Here is a 9,818-nt window from a genome sequence, read left to right as displayed (position 1 = left end):
TGAAGACCATGGGAAAGGCGCAGTATCTATGCTGGAGTGCAGTGTTCCTCACGGCAGAGTCCCTTAGTGCTTCCCTTGGCTAGGGGAGGGAGTTCCCTGACTCCTTGTGCTTCCAGGGTAAGGCGACACCCTAGTCTGCTTTGGCTCGCCCTCTGGGGGCTGCACCCACTGTCCAACCAGTCCCAGTGAGATGAATCAGATACCTCAGGTGGAAATGCAGAAATCACCCATCTTCCACAACGATCTCGCTGGGAGCTGCAGACCGCAGCTGTTCCTATTTGGCCATCTTGCCAGCAATCTCCTTAAGAAACTCACTCAAAACCGTGCAACTACATGGAAACTGAACAACTTGCTCCTGAATGACTACTGGGTAAACAACAAAATTAAGGCAGAAATAAATAAGTTCTTTGAAACCAATGAGAACAAAGACACAATGTACCAGAATCTCTGGGACACATCTAAAGCAATGTTTACAGGGAAATTTATAGCATTAAATGCCCACAAGAGAAAGTAGGAAAGATCTGAAATCGACACCCTAACATCACAATTAAAAGAACTAGACAGCTCTCAGCTTTTGGCTCAGAGGAGGCCAAGGTGCAACTTTCTTCGGTCGTCCCGAATCCGCGTTCATCCGACACCAGCTGCCTCCACCATGCCGCCGAAGTTCGACCCCAGTGAGATCAAAGTCGTATACCTGAGGTGCACCAGAGGCGAAGTCAGTGCCACTTCTGCCCTGGCCCCCAAGATCGGCCCTCGGGGTCTGTCTCCAAGAAAGGATGGTGATGACATTGCCAAGGCAACGGATGACTGGAAGGGCCTGAGGATTACAGTGAAACTGACCATTCAGAACAGACAGGCCCAGATTGAAGTGGTGCCTTCTGCCTCTGCCCTGATCATCAAAGCTCTCAATGAACAACCAAGAGACAGAAAGAAACAGAAGAACATTAAACACAGTGGTAATATCACTTATGATGAGACTGTCAACATTGCTCGACAGATGTGGCACCGATCCTTAGCCAGAGAACTCTCTGGAACCATTAAAGAGATCCTGGGGACTGCCCAGTCCGTGGGCTGTAATGCTGATGGCCGCCACCCTCATGACATCATAGATGACATCAACAGTGGTGCTATGGAATGCGCAGCCAGTTAAGCACAAAGGAAAATACTTCAACAAAGGATCATTTGACAACTGGTGAAAAAAAAAAGAACTAGAGAAGCAAGAGCAAACAAATTTAAAAGCTAGAAAAGCTAGCAGAAGACAAGAAATAACTAAGATCAGAGCAGAACTGAAGGAGATAGAGACATGAAAAACCCTCCAAAAAAATCAATGAATCCAGGAGCTGGTTTTTTGAACAGATCAACAAAATAGATAGACCGCTAGCCAGACTAATAAAGAAGAAAAGAGAGAAGAATCAAATAGATGCAGTAAAAAATGATAAAGGGGATATCACCACTGATCCCACAGAAATACAAACTACCATCAGAGAATACTATAAACACCTCTACGTGAATAAACTAGAAAATCTAGAAGAAATGGATAAATTCCTGGACACATACACCCTCCCAAGTCTAAACAAAGAAGTTGTTGAATCCCTGAATAGACCAACAACAAGTTCTGAAATTGAGGCAGTAGCTAATAGCCTACCAACCAAAAAAAGTCCAGGACCAGATGGATTCACAGCCGAATTCTACCAGAGGTACAAAGAGGAGCTGGTACCATTCCTTCTGAAACTATTCCAATCAATAGAAAAAGAGGGAATCCTCTCTAACTCATTTTATGAGGCCAGCATCATCCTGATACCAAAGCCTGGCAGAGACACAATAAAAAAAGAAAATTTCATGCCAATATCCCTGATGAACATCGATGTGAAAATCCTCAATAAAATCCTGGCAAGCCGAATCCAGCAGCACATCAAAAAGCTTATCCAGCATGATCAAGGTGGCTTCATCCCTGGGATGCAAGGCAACTTCAGCAGTCTCAGGATACAAAATCAATGTGCAAAAATCACAAGCATTCCTATACACCAATAATAAACAGCCAAATCATGAGTGAACTCTCATTCACAATTGCTACAAAGAGAAAAAAATACCCAGGAATACAACTTACAAGGGGGAGAACTACAAACCACTACTCAAGGAAATAAGAGAGGACACAAACAAATGGAAAAACATTTCATGCTCATGGATAGGAAGAATTGATGTTGTGAAAATGGCCATACTGCCACAAGTAATTTATAGATTCAATGCTATCCCCATCAAGCTACCACTGACTTTCTTCACAGAATTAGAAAAAACTACTTTAAATCTCATATGGAACTGAAAAAAAGAGACTGCATAGCCATGACAATCCTAAGCAAAAAGAACAAAGCTAGAGGCATCACGCTACCTGACTTCAAACTATATTACAAGACTACAGTAACCCAAATAGCATGGTACTGGTACCAAAACAGATATAGAGACCAATGGAACAGAACAGAGGCCTCAGAAATAACACCACACATCTACAACCATCTGATCTTTGACAAACCTGACAAAAACAGCACTGGGGAAAGGATTCCATACTTAATAAATGGTGCTGGGAAAACTGGCTAGCCATATGCAGAAAACTGAAACTGGACCCCTTCCTTACACCTTATACAAAAATTAACTCAAGATGGATTAAAGTCTTAAACGTAAGACCTAAAGGCACGGTGGCTCACACCTGTAATCGCAGCACTTTGGGAGGCTGAGGCGGGCGGATCACGAGGTCAGGAGTTAGAGACCAGTCTGGCCAACACAGTGAAACCCTGTCTCTACTAAAAATACACAAAAAATTAGCCGGGTGTGGTGGTGTGCACCTGTAATCCCAGCTAATCAGGAGGCTGAGGCAGGAGAATCGCGTGAATCTGGGAGGTGGAGGTTGCAGTGAGCCAAGATCATGCCACTGCACTCCAGCCTGGGCGACAGAACAAGACTCCATCTCAAAAAAAAAAAAAAAAAAAAGACCTAAAAGCATAAAAACCCTAGTAAAAAAACCTAGGCAATAGCATTCAGGACACAGGAATGGGCAAAGACTTCATGACTAAAACACCAAAAGCAATGGCAACAAAAGCCAAAATTGACAAATGGAATCTAATTAAACTAAAGGGTTTCCACACAGCAAAAGAAACTATCATGAGTGAACAGGCAACCTACAGAATGGAAGAAAATTTTTGCAATCTATCCATCTGACAAAGGGTTAATATTCAGACTCTATGAAGAAGTTAGCCAAATTTACAAGAAAAAAAATCAACCCCATCAAAAAGTGGGCAAAGGATACGGACAGACACTTCTCAAAAGAAGACATGTATGCAGTCAACAAACATGAAAAAAAGTTCCTCATCACTGGTCATTAGAGAAATGCAAATCAAAACCACAATGTGATACCATCTCACGCCAGTTAGAATGGCAATCATTAAAAAGTCAGGAAACAACAGATGCTGGAGAGGATGTGGAGAAATAAGAACACTTTTACTCTGTTGGTGGGAGTGTAAATTGGTTCAACCATTGTGGAAGATGGTGTGGCGATTCCTCAAGGATCTAGAACAAGAAATACCATTTGACCCAGCGATCCCATTACTGGGTATATACCCAAAGGATGAGAAATCATTCCAGTACAAAGTCACATGCACACGTATGTTTATTGTGGCACTATTCACAATAGCAAAGATTGGAACCAACCCAAATGCCCGTCAATTATAGACTGGATAAAGAAAATGTGGCACATACACACCATGGAATACTATGCAGTCATAAAAAAGGATGAGTTCATGTCCTTTGCAGGGACATGGATGAAGCTGGAAACCATCATTCTCAGCAAACTAACGCAAGAGCAGAAAACCAAATACTGCATGTTCTCGCTCAGAAGTGGAAGTTGAACAATAAGAACACATGAACACAGGGAGGGGAACATCACACACCGGAGCCTGTCGTGGGGTGGGGGTCTGGGGGAGGGATAGCATTAGGAGAAATACCTAACGTAGATGACGGGCTGATGGGTGCAGCAAACCACCATGGCACGTGTATACCTATGTAACAAACCTGCACGTTCTGCACACGTACCCCAGAACTTCGTATAATAAAAATAAAAGTATGTCACTCCACTTCCCAAATTCAGAAGAAGCTCTTAGTCTCTCTAAATGTGTATGTCACTTTGAAGGGAGAAATTCAAAAGCCATAATCTTTTTTCTTTTTTGCAGTGGTTCTTTTTGATTTTCTTATTTTTTAATTGACTAATACAAATTATATGTATATATTACATGATGTATTGAAATGTGTATACAGGGCTGGGTGCAGTGGCTTACACCTGTAATCCCAGCGCTTAGGGAGGCCAAGGTGGGCAGATCACTTGAGGTAAGGAGTTCGAGACTAGCCTGGGCAACTTGGTGAAACCCCATCTCTACTAAAAATATACAAAAGTTAGGCCAGGTTTGGTGGCTCAGGCCTGTAATCCTAGCACTTTGGGAGGTCGAGGCAGGTGGATTGCCTGAGCTCAGGAGTCTGTGACCAGCCTGAGCAACACAGTGAAACCCTGTCTCTACTAAAATACAAAAAATTAGCTGTGCGTGGTGGCATGCACCTGTAATCCCAGTTACTCTGGAGGCTGAGACAGGAGAATCACTTGAGTCTGGGAGGTGGAGGTTGCAGTAAGCCCAGATAGCACCACTGCACTCCAGCCTGGGCAACAGAGTGAGACTCCATCTCAAAAAAAAAAAAAAAAAATACAAATGTCAGCTGCACATGGTAGTACACACCTGTACTCCTAGCTACCCGGGAGGCTGACGTAGAGGAATTGCTTGGACCTGGGAGGCGGAGGTTGCAGTGAGCCAAGATTGCGCCACTACAGTCCAGCCTGGGCAATAGGGTGAGACTCTCTCGAAAAAAAAAAAAAAGAAAAAGAACGGTCAACCTCACCATTGTAATCAGGGAAGCAAAAATTTAAATCATGGTGAAATGCTGGTCCACACAGGCAAACTGGCAAAAATCACGGTCAAATATTAAGAAGCACTAAAATAATGTGATAAATGGGGACTCGTACCAAATGTCCATAAATAGACAATGAACAAATGGTGGTAATTTCACACAGTGAAATGCTAATTCATACATTATATTTACAAAAGTGAATGTGTGCCAGGCACAGTGGTGCATGCCTGTAGTCCCAGCTACTCGATAGGCTGAGGCAGGAGAATGGCTTGAGCCTAGGAGTTCAAGGCCAGCCTAGAAAATGGACTAAGACCCTGTCTCTTTTCTTCTTTTCTTTTTTTTTTTTTTTTTGAGATGGAGTTTCGCTCTTGTTGCCCAGGTTGGAGTGCAACGGCGCGACTGCTGCTCACTGCAACCTCAGCCTCCTGGGTTCAAGCGATTCTCCTGCCTCAGCCTCCCAAGTAGCTGGGATTACAGGTGCACACCACCATGCCCAGCTAATTTTGTGTTTTTCGTAGAGACAGGATTTCACCATGTTGGCCAGGCTAGTCTAAACTCCTGACCTCAGGTGATATGCCTGTCTGGGCCTCCCAAAGTGCTGGGATTATAGGTATGAGCCACAGCGCCCATCCCAAGACCCTGTCTTTAAAAAAAAAAAAAAAAAAGTTATAGCCAGGCGTGGTGGTGCATGCCTGTAATCCCAGCTACTCGGGAGGCTCAGGCAGGAGGATTGCTCGAACCCAGGAGGTGGAGGGTGCAGTGAGCCGAGATCGTGCCACTGCACTCCAGCCTGGGCAACAAGCAAAACTCCATCTCAAAAAAAAAAAAAAAGTAAATGTAGGTGACTCTTAAGGACTTAATATTGAATGGAAAAAGTGGGTTGCAGGTAATATATGTGTATGTAGAATCTTTAACTACACCAAACAACTGTAGTATTTTCTTTGTTGGCGCTGGGGGGTAGGGGGCTGGTGAGGGGGATGGTGGTAGGGAAACGGTGTCTTGCTCTGTTGCCCAGGCTGGAGTGCAGTGGCGCGTGGTGGGATCTCAGTTCACTGTGGCTTGGACATCCTGGGCCCACGAGATCCTCCCACCTCAGCCTCCCAGGTAGCTGGGACTACAGGCACACACCACCATGTCAGGCTAATTTTTGGATTTTTTATAGGGACGAGGTCTCGCCATATTGCCCAGGCTGGTCTCGAACTCCTGGGCTCAAGTGATCCTCCCACCTTGGTCTTCGAAAGTTCTGGGATTACAGGCGTGAGTCACCATGAATGGCTAGTTTTACATACTGTTTAGGGGCAAAATGCATATGTAATAAATGTTTAGGGACAAAATGCGTATGTAATAGATGTTTAGGGAAAAAATACATTTGTAGTAAAAGTGTAAAATCAAGGACAAGAAGATTATATATTTGCCTCTGTGATTAGAGGAGGTACAAAGTGGACTTCAACTGTATCTGTAGTTAAAAAGAAAGCTCACACAAATATGACAAAAAGGAAATATAGAAAGTGCAACTGTACCCCTCTCCATTTCCCATGCAAATATGGAAAAATAGGAGAATACTATGTGCTATCCTATTTCCCGTATGTGCAATATTTCATTAAAAAAAATGTACGTTGTATGCTGATTCAAGCAGCAGGAAAAGATGCATAAAAGTACACATGTGTGTATATTTATGTATGTGTGTATATATACACACATAAAAATATATATACATTTAATACATAAATATATGTATATATACACACATATATAAATGTGTGTGTGTGTGTGTGTTGCCAACTGTGGGAAAGCCATTTGCCCAGAAATTAAAAATCAAAATCAGAGAAATTCAACAGACCAAACAGGGCTAACGATTTGGAATAAGTAATGGCAGGTATGGTGTGGAGTTTTTATTAGCTGAAATTTCTAGCAAGCAAATTTGTAAAACATAAGTAAGTCAGTTTAAAAACAAATTTCTTAATTAAAATACTCATAGGAAGAATATACAGCTGGCCTTTGAACAACATGGGTTTGAACCGCGTGGGTCTATCAGACATGGATTTTCTTCTGCCTCTGCCACCCGAGACAGACAGCAAGACCAACACCTCCTCTTTCTCTTCCGGAGCCTATTCAACATGAAGATGAGGAGGATAAACAGCTTTATAATGATCCACTTCCACTTAATACATAGTAAATATATTTTTATCTTCCTTGTGATTTTCTTAATAACATTTTCTTTTTTGTTCTGTTTTTTGAGATGGAGTCTCCCTCTGTTGACCAGGCTGCAATGCAGTGGTGCGATCTTGGCTCACTGCAACCTCCACCTTCTGGGTTCAAGCAATTCTCCCACCTCAGCCTCCCATGTAGCTGGGATTACAGGTACGCACCACCACGCCAGCTAATTTTTGTGTCTTTATTAGAGACAGAATTTCGCCATATTGACCAGGCTGGTCTCAAACTCCTGACCTCAGGTGATCTGCCTGCCTTGGCCTCCCAAAGAGCTGGGATTATAGGCGTAAGCCACTGTGCCCCAGATGATTTTCTTAATAACATTTTCTATTCCCCAGCTGACTTTATTGTAAGAATACAGTATATAATACATATCACATATAAAAAAAAAAAAGTGATAGTTTATGTTGCCAGTACGGCTTCTGGTCCACAGTAGGCTATTAGCAGTTAAGCTTTTGGGGAGTCAAAAGTATTATGTGGATTTCTGAATGTGTGGAGGGCTGATGGTTGATACCCCTAATCCCCATGTTGTTCAAGGGTCAACTGTACTTCAATTCCGAATTCAGTGCAGAAAAACTCTCAGGGCCAGGAAAATGCATTTTGATATAAAATTAAATGGATATCAAGCTCATGCCATAATTAACAACATAACTCTTTTTGCAAGAGTTGATAATATTCACTCCACACTGAACTCTCTAACACACTCTCCCAGGTACTAAAGCCAACAAATAGTTTTCATAATCTTTTTTGCTGGAGAACTAAAGATCCTATTTATGAGTTCACCGAAATCCAAGAAAATTTACAAATCTGGGGAAACAGCTGTGGATTCCTTTATTACTGTGACTCAGTTTCTTGGAATGCAGTTTATCCTTACACTAGTAAGACCGGTTTATAACTGCAGATTACAAAATGGAGTTTGGTCAATGAGTAACTTTGAAGGGATGTCCTGTAACGAGGGAGGCTGCCAAAAATGAGTACCCATTGCGAGCCCTTTGGAAAAATAAGTACAATACACATAGGAAGCCAGTATCTTTGAATGAATGGGCTAATAGTCTATATTAAACTATATTCATGAGAAAAGAACACAGGGAACATAGCTCTTTTTTTTTAATCTCATGACATCAGTAGAGCATGTTAAATTAGGTTTAGCCTAAAGCTACCTCCTTCCATATCCTAAGTTTGGGCTAAAGGTTGCTCCATACACAGTGAACTGTAACCTAACTAGGTCTGTGTAAACAGACCACAACCTACTCTTGTGCCAATCACCAAGTCTTAGTCAATCACAGGAGGTCAACTGTTCAAATTGTGTTCAAATAAGACAAACACCGAGCTATAACTAATCCTGCTGTTTCTGTACCTCACTTCCATTTTCTGTATGTCACTTCCCTTTTCCTGTCCATCAATCTTCAACCATGCATTAGCTCCAGAGTCTCTCTGAACCTATTCTGGTTCAGGGGGCTGCCGAATTCACAAACAGTTCTTTGTTCAATTAAACTGTTAAATTTAATTTGTCTAAGGTTTTTCTTTTAACAAGCCTCATTCATGCTTACGCTCTGAAATTCTTAAAAGAGTTCTAAATGTAAATGCACAATCTCTGTGCATCATTTAATACTATAAAAAACCTAGCTTTTTTCTCCCATTTTGTATCATAAAAAGTTTAAAAACTTAAACAAAAACCCTATAGTTCCATCAGCCTAATAAATTGCTTCTAATCCTAGACATAAAGAAGATTCTAGTAGCAAACAGAATATAAATTCTTCTCAATTATACATGAAACATTCTCCAGGATAGACCACATGTTAGTCCACAAAACAAGTCTTACCAAATTTAAGAAGACTGAATCATATTAAGTGTCCCTTCTGACCACATGGTATGAAACTAGAAATCAATAATAGGAGGAAACATGGAAAATTCACAAATATATGGAAATTAAACAACACGCTCCTGAACAACTAATGGGTCAAAGAAGAAATTAAAAGGAAAATTTAAAATGTCTTGAGATAGACAAAAATGGAAACGCAACATATCAAAACTTAAGGGATGCAGCAAAAGCAGTCATGAGAAGAGGGAAGTCTATAGCAACAAATGCCCACGTTTTAAAAAAAAAAAAAAAAAAACAGCAGCCCAATGTGATGGCTCCCACCTGTAATTCCAGCACTTTGGGAGGCAGATGCAGGCAGATCACTTGAGGCCAGGAGTTCGAGACCAGCCTGGCCAACACGGTGAAACCTCGTCTCCACTAAATATAGAAAAATTAGCTGGGGTGTAGTGGCGCATGCCTGTAGTCCCACCTACTTGGGAGGTGGAGGCAGAAGAATCGCTTGAACCCAGGAAGCAGAGGTTGCAATGAGCTGAGATCGCACCACTGCAATCCAGCCTGGATGACAGAGCAAGACTCCATCTCAAAAAAAAAAAAAAAAGTATGATGTTATCTGTGGGCTTTTCATATATGGCTTTTATTGTGTTGAGGTACATTCCTTTTATGCCTAATTGTTGAGAGTTTTTAATCACAAGAGAATACTGAATTTTGTTAAATGCTTTTTCTGCAACTACTGAGATGATCATGTGGTTTTTGTCCTTCATTTTGTCAATATGGTGTATCACACTTATTGATTTATGTATGTTGAACCATTCTTGTATCACAGGGATAAATCATGCTTGAACAT

The 9,818-nt window shown here is 41.6% G+C and overlaps 1 pseudogene across 1 annotated transcript; it reads left to right on the top strand.

Moving 5' to 3' along the window:
- Window positions 1-625: 625 nt before the first annotated feature.
- Window positions 626-1,384, top strand: LOC694010 (large ribosomal subunit protein uL11 pseudogene; annotated as a pseudogene). Its single transcript, XR_013396175.1, has one exon. The product of XR_013396175.1 is annotated as a large ribosomal subunit protein uL11 pseudogene (transcript).
- The last annotated feature ends 8,434 nt before the right edge of the window (window positions 1,385-9,818 follow it).

Source organism: Macaca mulatta, chromosome 7 (assembly GCF_049350105.2).
Source record: "Macaca mulatta isolate MMU2019108-1 chromosome 7, T2T-MMU8v2.0, whole genome shotgun sequence".
Lineage (NCBI taxonomy): Eukaryota > Metazoa > Chordata > Mammalia > Primates > Cercopithecidae > Macaca > Macaca mulatta.
This window is presented reverse-complemented; position numbering and strand designations above follow the sequence as displayed.